The sequence below is a fragment of the Dendrobates tinctorius genome, unplaced genomic scaffold (assembly GCF_039654945.1).
Source record: "Dendrobates tinctorius isolate UK_male_01 unplaced genomic scaffold, ASM3965494v1 ptg000057l, whole genome shotgun sequence".
Taxonomy (NCBI): domain Eukaryota; kingdom Metazoa; phylum Chordata; class Amphibia; order Anura; family Dendrobatidae; genus Dendrobates; species Dendrobates tinctorius.
Window position 1 is genome coordinate 29,028,748 of NW_027361725.1, and position 18,392 is coordinate 29,047,139.

An 18,392-nucleotide genomic window follows, 5' to 3' on the forward strand; every position below is an offset into this window, starting at 1 on the left:
AATGGTATAATTACTTCCATGTAGTATAATTGGCTTCATATATTATAATGCACCATCCATAGTCTTCCATATAACATAATGCACCCCTCTAGTCATCAATATAGTATATTGCCAGCGTGTGATATTGTATCAAAGACAAGGATACAACCTTTGACATATATGAACGTCAAAGGTGGTGAAGGGGTTAAGTTACATTGTATACAGCACACATAATACTGGACAACACATGTTCATTACATACACATCATACAGTCACACACACATCCTCTGTCTTTGTACACACAAGCTATATAACAGATGCACAGCAGGTAGGTACACATCATATACACAGAACATGCATGCAGGACAGGTGTATATACACACACTTCAGTATACGCAAAATATACCTAGACACGGACACAACCCCCCCTCCCCACACACACACACGACAACCCACACACCACACAAAGACCACAGAGACACAACCCATACACCACACACAACCTACTCACAAATACACACACACACACACACCTTAGAGAGACACAACCCACACAACTCAGAAACACAACCCACAGACACAAAAAGACAACCCCTCCACATACACAAAACCCACACAGAGACACAAACACAACGATACAACCTATACACAAAGACAGAGAAACAAACCACACACATGCAGAACCAACCCCCACACAATTGCACAGATACACACGCATACAACCCACACAAAATAGACAACCCACACACACTACACAATAGACACAACCCACACACAAGCAGACACACCACAGAGTGACAACCTACACACAAAGACACAACCCACACATATAGACCCAACCCACACACCACATAGAGAGCACAACCCATACATCACACAACAAAGACACATACCACACACGCATACCCAAACCACAGAGACATAACCCACACACCACATAGAGAGCACAACCCATACACCAGAGACACAACTCACACAGATACACAACCCATACACCACACAAGAGACAACCCACACACACGCAGACCCAACCCACACACAACCCATACACCACATAGAGAGCACAACGCATACACCACACAACAGAGACACAGTACCCACACAGACACACAACCCACAGAGACACACAACCCACAGAGACACACAACCCACACAGACACAGTACCCACACAGACACAGTACCCACACAGACACACAACCCACACAGACACACAACCCACACAGACACACAGAGAGAACAACGCATACACCACACAACAAAACCACAACCCACACAGACACAGACTCCTCTGTGCTACAGGGGTGGGAGTTGATGTAGATGTGCAGCTTCCCCTGCTGGCAGCCTCTGAGCCCCACTCTCACTGCCAGGACTGCCCAGCAGGAGATCTGTCACCTTGTGGATTGGAGCTGCTTCTCCTCCCCATCTTCCAGCGCAGGTGGCTCCTCTGATGTTATTTCCTGTCTCTCGCTTCTTCCTTTCAAAGACGCGCCATGCATTAGGACAGGAGCACTGGCCAATCAGCTCTTCTGTCAGTGATATGAGAGCGTGTTCATTGGCCAGTGTTCTCCTGCAGGACACCTCCCCTCTGAGTTGCTTAATCCTGAGGGTGAAAGCTGCCGCCCACCTGTAATGGTAAGTGCATATTCCCCCAGCACAGCAGGAGTACAGTGTCCGAGCAGAGCGGCCAAATGTAGGCACAAGCGGGCATCTGAATGAACGGCCCCCGCAGATGCCGCCCCCTTTTTATCAGCGGGTGGCGCCGCCTGAAGCAGCCCACTCAAGTTGCCTCATGATAGGTGCGGTCCTGAATGGAATAGGTGGCAAACCGCAGCAGAATCCGCAGAAAAGAAGTGACATGCCATTTCTTTGGCTAAGTGCACACGTACCGGACCTCTCGCAGAAATTACCGCGAGAATTCCGGAATTCCATTCCGCGGGAAAATCGCATTTAAAACTAGCATTTTGGAAGCGTATTTAGCTTGCAGAATGCTAGCGTTCTCCAAGCGATCTGGAGCATCGCTTGGAGACCTGATTGACAGGTTGGTCACACTCATCACATAGTGTTTGACGAGTGTGACCAACTTTTTACTACTGAGGCTGCCTATGCGGCATCAGTAGTAAAAGATAGAATGTAAAAAAAAATAAAAAAATGGTGTTATTCTTACCTTCCGACGTCCCGCGCATCCGTTCCCAATAATCCTTTGCGAAAATGCCCGCAATGACGTCAGTTCTCGCGGGATCGCGACGTCTCGCGGTAATTCGCGATTACGTCGCGCGAATGACCGCGAGACTTCGCGATCTCGCAAGAAAGGACACCATCGCGGGCATTTTCGCAAAGGATTACTGGGAACGAGAGCGTGAAGAGAAGCGGGAAGGCTGCGCGTGACGCCGGAGGGTGAGAATAACAATATTTTTATTTTTAAATTCTATTTTTTACAGGGATATGGTACCCAAAGCCCGGAGGACAGTCTCCTCTCCTCCGGACCGTGGGTACCATCCGCAAATGTTCTGCTTACTTTCCGCATGGTGTGCACAGCCACATGCGGGAAATAAGCGGAACAATGCATTCCTATGGGATTCCGCAAAATAATGATCATGCTGCGTTTTTTACAGCGAAGCGATTCCGCCGCGGTAAAAACCGCAGCATTAGCACAGCATTGCGGAATCCCATAGGAATGCATTAAAACCGCCGCGGAAACGCGAAAAAAACGACACGTGTGAACTCAGCCTTTCTGCGGATTCAAAACCGCAGCTTTTCCGCAGTTACAAATCCGCAGCATGTGCACAACAGATTGTAAATCACATAGACTTACATGCTACTGTACACTGTCTGCAGAACTGCTGCAGATCCGCAGCGGCCAAAACCGCAGCAAAAACCGCAGCGTGTGCACATAGCCTAAGGGTTAAAAGTTCACCAGCAATTTTCTCATTTTTACAACAAAATTTGCGAAACCATTTTTTTAGGGACCACCTCACATTTGAAATGACTTTGAGGGGCCTATATGACAGAAAATACCCAAAAGTGACACCATTCTAAAAACTGCACCCCTCTAGGTACTCAATACCACATTCAAGGAGTTTATTAACTGTTTAGGTCCTTCACAGCAAATTTTGGAATGTGGAAGGAAAAACTAAATGTATACTTTTCTGTCACAAAAATTTTCCTTTAGACCTAATTTTTCTTTTATTTTTGCAAGGGTAACAGGAGAAATGACAATACATTTTGCTGTGTGATTTCTCCTGAGCATGTTGATACCCCATATGTTGGAAGTCTTCTGTTTGGGCACACAGCAGAGCTTGGAAAGAAAGGAGCGCCATTTGACTTTTTGAATGTAAAATATGCTGGAATAATTAGCGGTTGTCATGTTGCAATTGGAGAGCCCCTGACGGGTCTAAACAGTGGAAGCCCCCAACAATTGATACCATTTTTGAAACTAGACCCCTTAGGAAGCTTAGATGTGTATTGAGCACCTTGAACCCACAGGTGCTTCACAAAAGTTTATAACGTAGAGCCTTGGAAATAAAAAAAATCACATTTTTCCCAAATAAATCTTTTTTAGCACCATATTTTGCATTCTCATAAGGGTAACAGGATAAATTGCACCCAAAAATTTGTTGTGCATTTTCTCCTGAGTATGCTGATACCCCATATGTGGGGGGATACTACTATTTGGGCTCACGGCAGGGCTTGAAAGAGAAGAAGCGCCATTTGACTTTTTGAATGCAAAATTTGATGGTATAATTAGCGGACGCCATGTCACGTTTGGAGAGCCCCTGATGTGCCTAAACAGTGGAAACCCCCCACAAATAACACCATTTTGGAAACTAGACCCCTTTGGGACTTTGTCTAGATGTGTATTGAGCACCTTGAACCCCCAGGTGCTTCACAGAAGCTTATAAAGTTAAGCCGTGAAAATAAAAAAAATCACATTTTTCCTACAAAATTCTTTTTTAGCTCCAAATTTTGTTTTTTCACAAGGGCAAAAGGAGAAAAAGGACCCAAGAGTTGTTGTGAAATTTCTCCTGAGTTCACTGATGCCCCATATGTGGTCAAAAACTACTTTGAGGCACAGTGCATAGCTTAGAAGGGAAGTAGCGCCATATTAAAGTGCAGATTTTGCTGCACTTGTTTGAGGGTGCCTTGTTACATTGGCAGAACAGCAAAACTCCTCATAAGTGACCCATTTTACCAATTAAACCTCTCAATGAATTCATCTAGGAGTGCAGTGATTATATTGACACCACAGGTGTCTCACAAACTTTTATACCATTGAGCAGTGAAGAAAAAATATTTTACATTTTTACCATCAAGACTGTGTGTTAGCCCCAAAATTTGTCCCCCAATTTCTACTGAACATGGCAATACCCCATATGTGGCTGTACAGTACTATTTTGCCATATGGAGTGACTCGTGAGGGACGGAGCGCTATTTGCCTCCTGGAGCACAGATTTTCCTAGACTAGTTTGCAGATTCCATATAGAGAGCCCCTAAGTGCTAGAAAAGCTGAATCCCCCCCTCAAGTGATCTCATTTTGAAGATTATAACTCTTTGGGAATTTATCTACAGATGAGTTGACAATTTTGACTCCATGGGTGTTTTCCATAAAAAACCAGCAATGGATGTTACTGAGTGAAAATTGCAAACTGCCATTGTAGTGACCAGTACGCTCTAGTGACCAGTACATTGCAGTCACCAGCACATTATGGTCAGCTCATGCTTCTGGAGATATGCACCGATAAGTTAGGTGGTCTCTCATCACTACAGAAATGCCAAACATATGGGCACTAAATATGGTTTAGGCACACTGGGGCTCAGAAGGGAGGGGAGCATTTGGATTTGGGAGTGGGGAATTTGCTGAATTTCTTTTTTGAGGGGTGACGAACCATTTTGCTTTTCCAGAGCCTTTGTACTACCAGTAGCGTGGAAGCCCCCTATATTTCCGTTAACAAATGACAGACATTAGTGGGGACTTGCTTTTTTTGTGGATTGAGTTGAAGCTTTTATTAGGAACATTTTACATAACATTTGGGATCACATTTATCCAGTGTTCTACGCTGACCACTTACTTTGGGGTTTCCATCTAAATCTCCGAGTGATGTGACAGATGAAATCCTCGAGGGATCCGTTCACTATAATGAGGCAGCAGAGTTACTCTGGACTCCGTTTGGCCTCTGTTCAGCGGTGTCCCTTTCAGAAATGCACAAAACTGTGACCGATGGCACTTTTAAGCAATCCTAAAAAGAAGGAGACCGCCGGATCACAGGTCAGATGGCGTCCACACTGCCTCCATCTGCCTTATTATAGGGAATCTTCTGCCGGGGGTTCTGTCTGAATCACATTTCAGGGATTTATACGGAACCCCCAGTGTAAGTGCTCAGCCTAGAGAGCAGGATAAATGAGCGCTGAGCCTTACTGCAATCTTTGGGAGGCAGAATGAAAAAATCAACAGCAGGTGAAGAATTGGTTTTATTTTTTTTTCCGCCATTCCTTGTGCGGTATAAGTGATTAGGCGATTTTATTCCTCGGGTTTTTATGTTTTGCTGCTATCACACACTAAAAGACTCTTTTTATTGCGAAAACTAGTTTTTGCATCACCATATTTTGAGAGCTATAATATTTTTATATTTCGACCGACAGAGTCATGTGATGGCTAGTTTTTTGCGGGACGAGCTGACGTTTCTATTGGTACCATTTTCGGGCACATGACATTTTTGATTGCTTTCTATTTTGATTTTTGGGAGACAGAATGAACAAAAAACAACAATTCAGAAATTGCTTTTTGTTTGCTTTTTTATACCATTCCACACGTGGTAAAATTGGTGAGGCAGCTTTATTCTTCTGGTCAGTACGATTTCAGCGATACCTAATTTATATCTTTTTTATGTTTTGGCGCTTTTACACAATAAAAACTATTTTATAGAAAAGATAATTATTTTTGCATTGCTTTATTCTGAGAGCTATAACTTTTTTATTATTCTTCTCATTATTCTTCTCACCCACTATTCTTCTCACCCACTATCACCCATTATTCTTCTTCATTATTCTTCTCACCCACAAACAGACCTGGTGGTGGAGTTGGCATACTCCTGTACCCACAATGCACTTTCCAGGTCATCCCCCCAGTCCCATCACTCTTATTCCCTTCTTTTGAGGTCCACACCATCAGGCTCTTCCGTCCCCTCTCCCTCAGGGTAGCGGTCATATACCGGCCCCCAGGCTCACCCACCCACTTCCTTGACCACTTTTCAGCCTGGCTGCCACACTTCATGTCCTCAGAACTACCAACCCTCATCCTGGGAGACTTCAACATCCCCATTAACAGCCCTAATTCCACATCTGCATCCCAGCTTCTATTACTAACCACCTCTCTAGGCCTCTCACAGCTTTCAACCTCTGAGACACATAAGGACGGTAACACCCTTGATCTGGTCTTCTGCCGGCTCTGTTCAATCTCCAACCTAAATAACTCACCGCTTCCACTCTCTGACCACAACATTCTCTCCTTCACGCTCACAAATCCTCGCCCACCCCAGCTCATTCCTACCTACCACACAGTCAGAAATCTACAAGCTATTAACCCTCAGACACTTTCAGATTCCCTACACTCATCTCTGTCCCCAATCTCCTCTCTTTCCTGTCCTAATCTGGCTGTTCATCACTACAATGACACTCTTAGAAGCACCCTTGACCAAGTAGCTCCCCTCACCCTCAGAACCTCCAAACACAGAGTAAAACGGCCCTGGCTCACATCGCAAACTCAACTTCTCCAGTGATGCTCCAGGAGTGCTGAACGCTTATGGAGAAAAACCCGCACACCAGAAGACTTCATCCACTTCAAATTTATGTTAAGAACCTATAACGCTGCCCTTCACCTTGCCAAACAGACTTACTTCACCACCCTGATCTCCTCACTAGCCAACAACCCCAAGAAACTTTTTGACACTTTTCACTCCCTCCTCAGGCCAAAAGCACAAGCCCCTATCACAGACATTTGTGCTGATGACCTGGCCTCCCACTTTACAGAAAAAATAGATAATATCCGTCAAGAAATCTGCTCCCAACCACCAAGTGCTGTGACTCCCATCCCTTCCTGCATCTCCCCTGGCTCACTCTCCACATTTGATCCCATCACAGAAGAAGAAGTCTCCAGACTCCTCTCTTCTTCTCGTCCGAATACATGCACTACCGACCCCATTCCCTCACATCTCCTCCAGTCTCTCTCTCCAGTCGTCACAACCCACCTAACTACAATCTTTAATCTCTCACTCTCCTCGGGCATTTTCCCATCCTCCTTCAAACACGCCATCGTTACTCCATTACTAAAGATACCTGCTCTCGACCCATCCTGCACAAACAACTACACACCAGTCTCCAATCTCCCCTTCATCTCTAAACTTTTGGAACGCCTAGTTTACTCCCGCCTTACCCGTTACCTCTCCATTCACTCCCTTCTAGACCCTTCACAGTCCGGCTTCCGCCCCCTACATTCGATTGAAACTGCACTCATCAAAGTGACCAATGACCCTCTGACAGCAAAACGTAACGGTGACCACTCTCTGCTCATTCTTCTTGACCTATCTGCAGCTTTCGATACTGTTGACCACCATCTCCTACTCTCTAGGCTCCAGTCACTAGGCATTAAGGACACTGCACTCTCCTGGTTCTCTTCCTATCTCTCTGACCGCTCCTTCAGTGTTTTGTTCTCTGGGTCCACGTCATCTCCTCTTCCTCTTGCTGTCGGGGTACCTCAGGGCTCAGTCCTTGGCCCCCTTCTTTTCTCTCTCTACACGGCCCCAATTGGACAGACCATCAGCAGATTTGGCTTTCAGTACCATCTTTATGCTGATGACACACAACTATACACGTCTTCCCCCGACCTTACCCCCACTGTACTACAGAACGCCAGTGACTGTCTGTCCGCAGTCTCCAATATCATGTCCGCTCTCTATCTGAAACTCAACCTCTCCAAAACTGAACTTCTTCTGCTTCTGCCGTCTACTAACCTCCCTAAATCTGACATTTCCCTCTCCGTGGGTGGTACCACAATAACACCCCGGCAGCAGGCGCGCTGTCTGGGTGTTATGTTTGACACCAATCTCTCCTTCACATCCCATATACAATCCCTTGCCCGCTCTTGCCGCTTACACCTAAAGAACATCTCTAGAATCCGCCCTTTTCTCACTATGGAAACAACAAAAACTCACTGTTGCATTGATCCACTATCGCCTGGATTACTGCAATGTTCTATTAATTGGCCTCCCCGTCACTCGACTATCCCCTCTCCAGTCCATACTTAATGCAGCGGCCAGGATCGTCCATCTGGCTAATCGGTACTCGGATGCGTCCGCTCTTCGCCAGTCCTTACATTGGCTGCCCATTCATTATAGGATCCAATTCAAAGTACTTATTCTCACCCACAAAGCTCTCCACAGTGCGGCACCCCCTTACATCTCTTCTCTCATTTCTGTCTATCGGCCTAGCCGATCGCTGCGCTCTGCAAACGACTTTCGACTAACCTCTGCACTAATCCATACCTCCCACTCCGGACTCCAAGACTTCTCCCGTGCTGCTCCTATCCTCTGGAATGCTCTACCCCAAGACATCAGGACTATCCACAATTTGCATAGTTTTAGGCGCTCCCTCAAAACACACCTGTTCAGAGCGGCCTATCACGTTCACTAATCAAAGTCATTCTCTGTGTAAGTGTGCGTGTGTAGCCCATTCACTATCTCCATCCATCCCTCACTCCCTCAAGATGGCTGGACCTTCATTGTAAATACACACCTGTACTCTGTATCTCCCTCACCTCATTGTAGATTGTAAGCTCTCACGAGCAGGGTCGTCTTATTTCATCTTATTTTGCTTTAATTATTGTATTGTTAACGTTGTTACTTATGACTTGTGTTTTGAAACTGTTAAACTGTAAAGCGCTGCGGAATATGTTAGCGCTATATAAATAAAGATTATTATTATTATTATTATTCTCATGGAGCTTTATGGCAGCTTGTTTTTTGCGGGACAAGATGACGTTTTCAGTGGTATCATTTTTATTTACATCCTTTTATTTACATCTTTTTGATCGCATTTTATTGCACTTTTTGTTTGGCGGTATGATGATAAAGCATTGTTTTTTCCCTCGTTTTTTTTTTACAGTGTTCACTGAAGGGGTTAACTAGTGGGACAATTTTATTGGTTGGGTTGTTGCGTACGCGGCAATACCAAATATGTGTCTTTTTATTGTTTTTTTTATTTACATAGATGTATTTATTGGAAAAATATTTATTTTTTTTCTTTAGTGATATTTTGTAAAAATATTTTTACACATTCTAATATACCGTATTCTTTTATATTTTTATACATTTTCCCAGTATGGGATATCACTATATAATGTCAGTTTGCAGATCTGACATTCTGCAATGCAGAGTATCATATCAGGATCTGATAGACAGGGAACGAGGCATGCCAGCGCCTGCTGCGCTCACAAGCCACCTTTCCTGCAGGACCCGGAAGGACCCCACAGCCATCTTGGTGCCGGGGGTCTCCATGTAGACCATCAGGACATCGCAATGTCCTGATTGAAAAGCGTAGAGAGCCCCCTCCCTGCGCGTTGCTTCTCTATGCCGCTGTCACTACTGACAGCGGCATCAGAGGAGTTAAATGCCCGCAATCGGTGCTAGTACTGATCAAGGGGATTGCTGCGGGATGTCAACTGTCACGTACAGCTGACACCTGCACCTGATCGCCGTGGCGCTCAGCGTGAGGCCGCGTAATTGGTGCGCCGTATATATACTTCTCTTTGTGGGAATTCACCTCCCGCAGAGCAGTATATGTACAGCACATGTCGGGAAGGGGTTAAAGTATAAATAATATAATCACCAAAATAGAACATACTTCAGATACAGACCAGAGTACAAGTTAAAATCACATTTTATTGAGCAACCTATAAAAGCATTGTAGGAAGATAGATCGAGCCGGTGGTACATCTCTCGCGTCAGTTCAGGAACTATTGAGGCTGTCACCATTGTTGCCGGGGGGAAAGCTTTCTGACCTGGACGGACCTTTGCACTCGACTGTAGGGGGTGTGACAGAGATAAAAGAGACTGTGCGCAGGAAAGCGGAAGACAGAGCGGGAAGACAGAGCGCGTAGCAGGAGAAGGTTGACTCACTCTCCGTGGAGCTACGCGATAATCCAGGCCCGCGCTGCAGCTCCTCAGCCCATGCACATATTGACTGTGAGTGACTCATACCTGTGTGCCCACTCACCCTGTCACCGAGAATTTGTCCCGCACCGTCCCGCTGACTGCCGCCGTGAATCATATAGAGCCGGGTCGTTTCACCACCTCTTCCGCCACTGAACTGAGTCACACTCCGGCGGTGCCACAGACTACTTTCCACCACGTACATCACCCCGGGAACGCAGGACCTCACCTAGGAGAATCAGGATATGCCGCTTCCGTCAGGAGAAAGTGCCTCAACTTTCTTCAGGATCAGGCCAGAGACTTAACCCGTCACTTGCGGCGCCACCGTGGGATTACAAGCTTCCCTGCCCGGAAACCATCAGACTGATAAGTTTAACTGTTACATAAGCATTCGTTCTTGCCCTGTTATAATACTCAGTTTTTACTCCCTTCTTAACTCTTTCTCTCCCTGCATGTAGTATCCCCTGTAATAAACCCTTTAACTCTTGCTCTGCCTCCTGCTCACCACTGCAACCCGCATTCCCTGCTATTCTACACCATAGACATAATATATTTATTAAAAACAAGGGAAAACCACAGGTGGAAAACTTGGTGTAAGGCCCGGACCAGATAACAACTACAGTTAATGTAAAAAAGTGGCGCAAATGGTAAGTATTAATAACATAGTACAAAACTGGCAATCAAAACAACACAATGCACCATATGTAAATATAAATTATAAATTACAGGATATGAGTAAGAAATCCAGTAGTTAATTAATAGACATAGTATTATACCGCTCTCGCATATCCAGTAAAGGGTAATAGTGAAGGGTAATAAATAAATAGATAAACCAGCTTTGTAGCTGCCAAACAAAATAAATAGACAGATATAGAAATCACATGTGCCAATAAAGTGCATAGTACAGTGCCAAATACATTGTGTTTTTTGGGGTATTCATTTAGACTAAGTGAGTCAGACTTTTTGCCTACCAGAAGAGAAAAAGTGCAAGGTTTCATACTTGGTATCAGAAGCAATAAGCAACACTACCATGACATTCAGGAAGGCAATATCTTCTTGTATTCCAGCAGTACTGTGGGTTGAATTGCATATCAGACAATCACAGCAGGAGATACTGTTAAACGAAAGAGCGTTGAAAGAGTGTTTGTGTCACAGAGTTACCGCCACAGCGTGGAGCCAGAAGACAGCAGCGTCTGATTGCGCCTACTTCGGCGCTGAGGAGAAGCACTTCTCCGTCATATTAAATGTTTATTTCTCCCAGCAGAACAGGGGTTAATCGGCCATGTTGAAAATTCCTGTGCTCAGCTGTGTTCGGTTAGCCACTCCTTTTCCCTTTATAATCTGGGATCTGTTACTAATCCTCATCAGAGCTAGCTTTATCGCTGCATGGCTAACAAAGGGAGTGGAGTTGGTATGAGAAGGAGAGTTGGAGGAGTAATTAGCAACTGTCGTTTGGTTTATACGCATGATTGTTTCTTATCCTTCTCTATTTTGTTTTTATCCCCTTCCTACACACCCCGGTGGATTCCTCTGTTATATGTGAGTGAATATTTTGTATATCTGGAATTTTCCGTTAACCCTTGTATGTGTTACCCTGTTCATCGGGTTGGTGTACTGCGGTGCACAGTAGCACCCTCTTTTCCCTGGATGGGGGAAGAGAACAGACGGAGGGCTAACTTAGGAGATAAGGCAAGGGCGGAGTCCTTGCCTTATCTCACCTTCAGAAGAATATTCACCTTCAGAAGAATCTCAGAGAATAGGGAGAGCTAGGGCACCCTGTTATGAATGGGTCACCGAGGAGGATAGCAAGACCAGGCTAAGCCACCAGAAAACCAGAGAGGTTGGTAACTAAGCGGATTGCAGACCCCTGATCCTATCCACACAACTAGCAGTAGCCGTGGAGCGTACCTACGATGCCCTAGACGCCTCGGCACAGCCGGAGAGCTAACTCAGCCTAAAGCAAGAAAGGTGAAATCTAAACTGCCCCGGAGCAGACCCCAAAGGAATAGATAGCCCCCCAAACATATATTGTCGGTGAGACAAGATGAAAATGCAATCGCAGGCAGAAAAATAGACTGAGCAAATGATGGGGCCCAGACTGACTAGACAGGACAGGAAAGGAAAGACACTGTCTGCAATCACGCAAAAAAACCTGAAAAATCCAACACGTCTGATGCTCAAAAAACACTGAAGTCACACAACTATGCCCCCACTATATCAGCACTCTGGTATATACTGAAAGCAAGCAAAAAGAGACCAATATAACCGGGGACAGAACAAACTGACACAAGCAGTAACATATGGGCGGTGATCCAGCACAGCCCCAGCAGGAGCAAGCTGACCGGCACAATGCAGAGATAGACAAAACCAGATCAAATGCAAAAAGATTAGCAAATGAACCACTTAGCTGAACCATGTAGGAACAGAGCAGGAGATATCAGACTTCAGAAGGCACAGGAAGAAAATCACCAGCAGGGATTGAAGGAAGTCAGCTGTCTTAAATAATCCAGTCAGAAACCCCAGATCTCCAGTTGTCATCATCATTATCAGGTGGCAAGCCTCTGTCAATCTGACCAGCTCCACTACCTCCAGTAACCACCAGAGGGAGCCCAGAAAGAGAACTCGCAGCACCTCTGTCAATCTGACCAGCTCCACTACCTTCAGTAACCACCAGAGGGAGTCCAGAAAGGGAATTCACAACAGCACCCCCTAGTGTTAGGGACAGGAAAGGAGCCCCTGGTCCCGGGTCACCCGACAGCTGTGTCGTGACAGTTTGGAAGGAAAGTAAAATATTTATTCAGTTGCAACTAAGGCCCTCTTATGGTGGTTAAGCATAGAAAATCTGTCAGAAAGGGTCCTGTGGGTAAATCCAGTTACAGAAATCATAACTATAGATGCAAGCCCAAGTGGATGGGCTGTGCATCTGAGAGACAGTGTAGTCCAGGGTGTTTGGTCAGAACGCAAGAGGGGGAGTTCCTCCAACATGAAAGAACTTCTGGTAGTGAAATATACGGTGAAGAAATTTCTCTCTTTTGACCAAAGCCAATGCGTTGGTATCCTGTCAGACAATCGAACAACGGTTGATTCCATCAGCCATCAGGGAGGAACAAAATCTTGCTCCCTAACAGTGGCAAAGGAAGAAATTTTACAGATGGCGGAAAAATGTCTTATCATTTAAAAGCGCTGCACATAAAAGGGAGAGAGAATGACAAGACAGACTTCCAAAGGCGCAATGAGAGAATGGGCCCTGAATCCCGCAGTCTTCCCACAGATAGTATGCCTATGGGACCTTCCGAGTATAGACCTATTAGCAAACAGGTGTTAAATCCCAGGGAGAATCCTCATGTATTAGATGCCTTCCAGATTGCATGGAGCTTCCTTCTAGCTTATGCCTTTCCACCAGAAAAAATAATTTCTCCAAAAAGGATTAGAGCTTGGGTTATCTACTAGCACTCTTAAAGAGCAGAGCTTGGCTTTAATGATATTATGTAACTGTGACCTGGTTGGCAACAGATCAATAGTTAGATTTATTAAAGCATGTGATAGATCAAGACTGATCCCTAGTCCAAAGATTCAACCTTAGGACCTGAACTTCATGCTGGAGGCGTCAACCAGCTCCCCCTTTGAACTGTTAGATGTCTGAACTATTAAAAATCTTACCTTGAAGATAGTGATTTTGGTGGCACTGACTTCAGCCTGCAGAGTCAGTGATATCCAGGCCTTAACAGCTAATTCATCCTTTGCACAGATTTTGGACGATAGTTATCTAACACCAGATCCAGCCTACCCTTCAAAAGTAGCCATGAAATTCTATTGGAGCCAGGGGTCTAAGGGGTAAGGTTTCTCCTTGTGGAGAGTGACATACCAGCTCTGGCTTGTCAAGGTAAGGAGGCTTATTCGCCGTGCAATGCTCCTCTGGGAAATTTTATATGCAATTTTTTATCCTAAGTCATATTACAAGACTCGTTAAAGGGTTGATTGTGACTTGTAGGATCGCTACTACCAATAGGTGGCGCTGTAGAGTAAAAGTCCTCTTTCTATCTGAAGAGGCAATTTGCATATTGGAGCCAGGAGATTATTTTTTCATCCTTTGGCACTAACCCTAGGAACCCGAAGGAGGAAAAATTTCACACAATTTTCACACCCTGGATGTCAGGAGGTCTTTAATAAATGAAATATTGGTAACAAAAGTATGAAGGAAGAGCCAGTTGTTTGTTTCCTTCCAGGGCTCTGTGAAAGGCTTAAAGGTCACAAGAGGTAACCTATCAAGAAGGATTAGGAAAGCCATTAAGTTAGCCTCCTCCTCTAGTAGTTCAGTCCCAGAAAAGATAAAAGCTCACTCTACTCAAGTTGTTGCGACTTATTGGGCGGAAAAGGTGGAGGTGTCTATCGATCAGATATGTAAGGCGGCAACATGGCCCTCTCCTTCAACTTTCTATAAGCACTATAGGCTTGACCTGACTTCTTTTACTGATTTATCCTTTGGAAGAAGGGTTCTACAGGGGCTGGTCCCTCCCTAGGGTGGATTTTTTAATCTGTAAATCTTTGTCATGGGGGAAAGGAAAAGACAAAATTACTTACCGGTAATGGGATTTTCCAGACGTCATGACAGCACCCTTGTATTCCCTCAAATTCTAGGAGTGTAGTTCAGATGGTGTTCATAGCTTATGGTTTGATCAAGGTATGTCTATATAACTGTATGGCAGGTGCTCTGTAACCCAACTGCTATTGGGGAAGAGGTTCCTCCCTTTTTATTCAGTAGTTTCCCATCCTTGATGGGCAGATCCTCTATCTTTTGGTGCTGTCCTGGGGTCTGAAAAATCCCATTACTGGTAAGTAATGTATTTTCATGTTTTTGTCTCAACTTCACATCGTCATCATTTCCAAGGAAATGCTGCATTTGCGTGCTGACGACCAGCTCCATTGAAGCTGGGTGTATACATTCCTAGTTTCATATGCTATGTGTGCATACTCCTGAGCTGCTGTGAGTCAGAGGCTTTGTGAATATTGTGAGCATGCATGCCCAGGGAAATCATTGTCAACGCTCAGGAACAGGATTTCTCCATTAATTGATGTGATGTTGGGGCCATCCAGCTCACCAAACACACTGCTTTAGACATAACTTCTGTCCACAGGACTATGACTGAAATTATATGCGGTGCCTTCCATATGCTTAGAAGCCAGTGTCTGGTAGGCAATTGATTAAAAGTGTTTTTTCACTTTGGGGGGCAGTTTGGGGGCAATTTAGTTGGGTTCAATGACATGGAAGGTTCCCTTTAACTGTAATAAAATAAAATCCACATTATTTACTCCATACAAATGCAATTCTGAGCACATGGTGATTTAACAGACCTTATTGTTTGTTTGTTTTTTAGGGGCGGGGAGGTGGCACGCAGAGCTGTTATGAGTGCCTTTTTAAAAGAAATTAATATAAAAAAGTTATTGTTTTGCTGTTTCCTTAGGGGAGAAATGTGCAATTGGTATAATTAAAAAAAACGCTTTGTTTTAATGAATAGTTATTATTTTTTGAGTTTGCAAATTAAAAGAAAAATTGTTAGTGGGTTTGTTAATCATGAGGTCAAGAAAGACTTCAGGAAAAAAAATTCACTATTTATTTTATTTTTGCAGTTTCGTTCTGTAACTGGAGCATCCGTAAAAGACATTAGTTGTCAGAGTTGATCTGGGTCTGATAAAATCCAATATAGAGTCATCAGATCAATTAGCGGAACACACATTCTTGCATCCTTTATTCCTGACATATCACTGGTTTAAAACTGAGGATATAAAGAGACAACATCTGCTTTTAGGCTAGTTTCACGCTAGCGTTCCTCTGAGCGGCGGAGGGCTGCGTAGTTCCTCCGTGAAGCCCTGCCGACTGACGCACCTCCTCCGTTCAGCTCCGCCTACGTCTGCATGCGGCCTGCGTACCTATCTTTAACATTGGGTTTGCAGGCCATGTGGATGTATGCATGCGTTGTTTTGACGCTGCGGCGACCGCAACAAAATGCAACATGTTGCGTTCGACGCAGGTCGCCGCATCGTCAAAAGGACTCTTGCATACATCCGCATGGCCTGCATACCCAATGTTAAAGATAGGTACGCAGGCCGCATGCAGACGTAGGCAGAGCTGAACGGAGGAGGTGCGTCAGTCAGCGGAGCTTCATGGAGGAGGTGTTGTAGTGGACGGATCTTCACAGAAGAACTACGCAGCCCTCCGCAGCTCTGCCAAATGCTAGTGTGAAACTAGCCTTATCTTCTCTTTGCAGGAGGTTTGAACGTTTAACTTGTGTCATACATTTAAAATGACATGATTTTAACCCCTTCTCGACATTATGATTTTTATTTATTTTTTTCGTTTTCATTTTTTCCTTCACTACTTCCAACAGCCATGACTTTTTTTTATTTTTTCATCCATATAACCAGATGAGGGCTTGTTACTTTTGCGCAATGAGTTGTACTTTTGAATGACACTATTCATTTTATCATGTGATGTTCTGGAAAGTGGGAAAGAAATTCCAAGTGCGTTGAAAAGCACAATTTTAGAACATTTTTTTTCTTTCTCGCTTCATTGGGGGACACAGGTTACCATGGGTGTATGCTGCTGTCGCTAGGAGGCTGACACTATGAAAATAAGAAAAAGTTAGCTCCTCCCTAGCAGTATACAACTACCGACAGGCACAAATTACCTCAGTTTTTGCTTAGTGTCTGTAGGAGGCGGACCTGGATCTAACACCAGATCCACAGTGTTTTTTCTTTCACAGGTTTCTGTGTGAATTTATTAATCCTTTTCCCTTTGTTTTCCAGATACAGCTCGTTGGGTTACAGGGTGCAGATTTCTCACCCTGTTTTCCACATTTATGCGACCGAGAGAGCAGTGTGGTATTACCCACATCGCCCACTCTCGGACCCGCTGGCAGGACTTTGTCCCCTGTCCCCTTTTGGGATGTTTCAGGGTTACTCTTGGTGGCAAGTCCTTGCTTTATCCCCTCCTCACCCCTCTCCTTGGAGAGGGCTGAGAGGAAGATGGTGGTCACCGGTGGTGACCTCCCCCCTTCTTGTAAGGGTTTGATGCCGTCTTCTTCACCTTTCGGAGATGGTGCGGTAAGGAGGATCTTCATTTCCAGGCCCCTCTCTCTCTACCGAGGGCCCCTGATGCGATCCTCATCTCTAAAGAGGAGCCGGACACACAGCAGGTACCTCCCCTCCAACAGCTCTTCCTGCAGCAACCTTTCCAGGCCTCGCAGCGGATCTCACGTTTACTGGTTTATAGGTCCCGCAGCTCTATAGGACCCTTCTTCTTGCCTGCGGCTGTCCTCTGTCATGCTCCTCCCCCCGGCATGAACCTCCCCCGGAATGTATCTGCTCCTCTCACCTGCGGACACGCACCCCCACTTGGCGCCTTCAGTCCCGCAGCCTATCTCACCACCACTTTCATTTTTTGCTGCTGGGCATGCCCCTCTTTCTGCACGTGAGTCAGACGTTGGCGTTTGGACCATTTTCATGTTTGGCACACCCCACCGGCGTGTCAGCCTATCGGAAAGCGGCTTGCTTTTTCATCTGTCGGCCGTGTCCGCCTCCCTGCATGCCCTGGCTGGACATACAAGCTGTTCTCCCTGCCCACTGCTCCAGCTCGTCGCTTGGCCACGGGGAATCAGCACCCACCTTGAAAAGAACTCCTGCAGCGCCTGCAGTCACCTTACTGCATGATTTTTCAGGGGGACACAGTACCTGCCCTCCGGGGGACACAGTACCCGCGCTCTGCAGCTGCATATCGCTGGAAGCTGGTAGGCTCTGCCCTGTCCCTACTCCCTGGTCACCTATCTTCTAGATAGCTGCCCCTCTGCAATAAAAGCTCTCGTCTGCAGTGTCGCCCTCATAACACCCCACTGCAAGCTGCGCACAGGCTCTACCTATGCCCAACCCCACTGGGGCCTCTGGTCATAAACCCACGGTGGTTCATTACGCCTGTGCACACTGTAAGAGAAAGTGGGCCTCAGGCCAGCCGTCTTCGCCCCGGGATGAGAGCACACCCCCCCTCCGGTGTGGGCTGTTGCCATGTCTCAGTCGGTCTCAGACCTGACTAGAAAATTCAAAGTCCCTGGTGCAGGTCCTGGAATGTATGCTGCATCTGTCTGCTGCCACCAATGCTCCGAACACCTCCCATGGTGATTTGCATGCACCCGACCACGACCTCCACAGGGACTGATCAGGA

At 45.6% G+C, this 18,392-nt stretch overlaps 1 long non-coding RNA gene across 3 annotated transcripts in view; it reads left to right on the forward strand.

The window, feature by feature from the left end:
- Positions 1-1,477: 1,477 nt before the first annotated feature.
- LOC141092009 (uncharacterized) overlaps positions 1,478-18,392 on the forward strand; it is a 142,587-nt gene continuing 125,672 nt past the window's right edge. For all 3 annotated transcript variants that reach the window (XR_012232648.1, XR_012232646.1, XR_012232647.1), the window contains exon 1: positions 1,478-1,613. This is a non-coding gene — a long non-coding RNA (uncharacterized lncRNA). The remainder of the gene's footprint in view (positions 1,614-18,392) is intronic.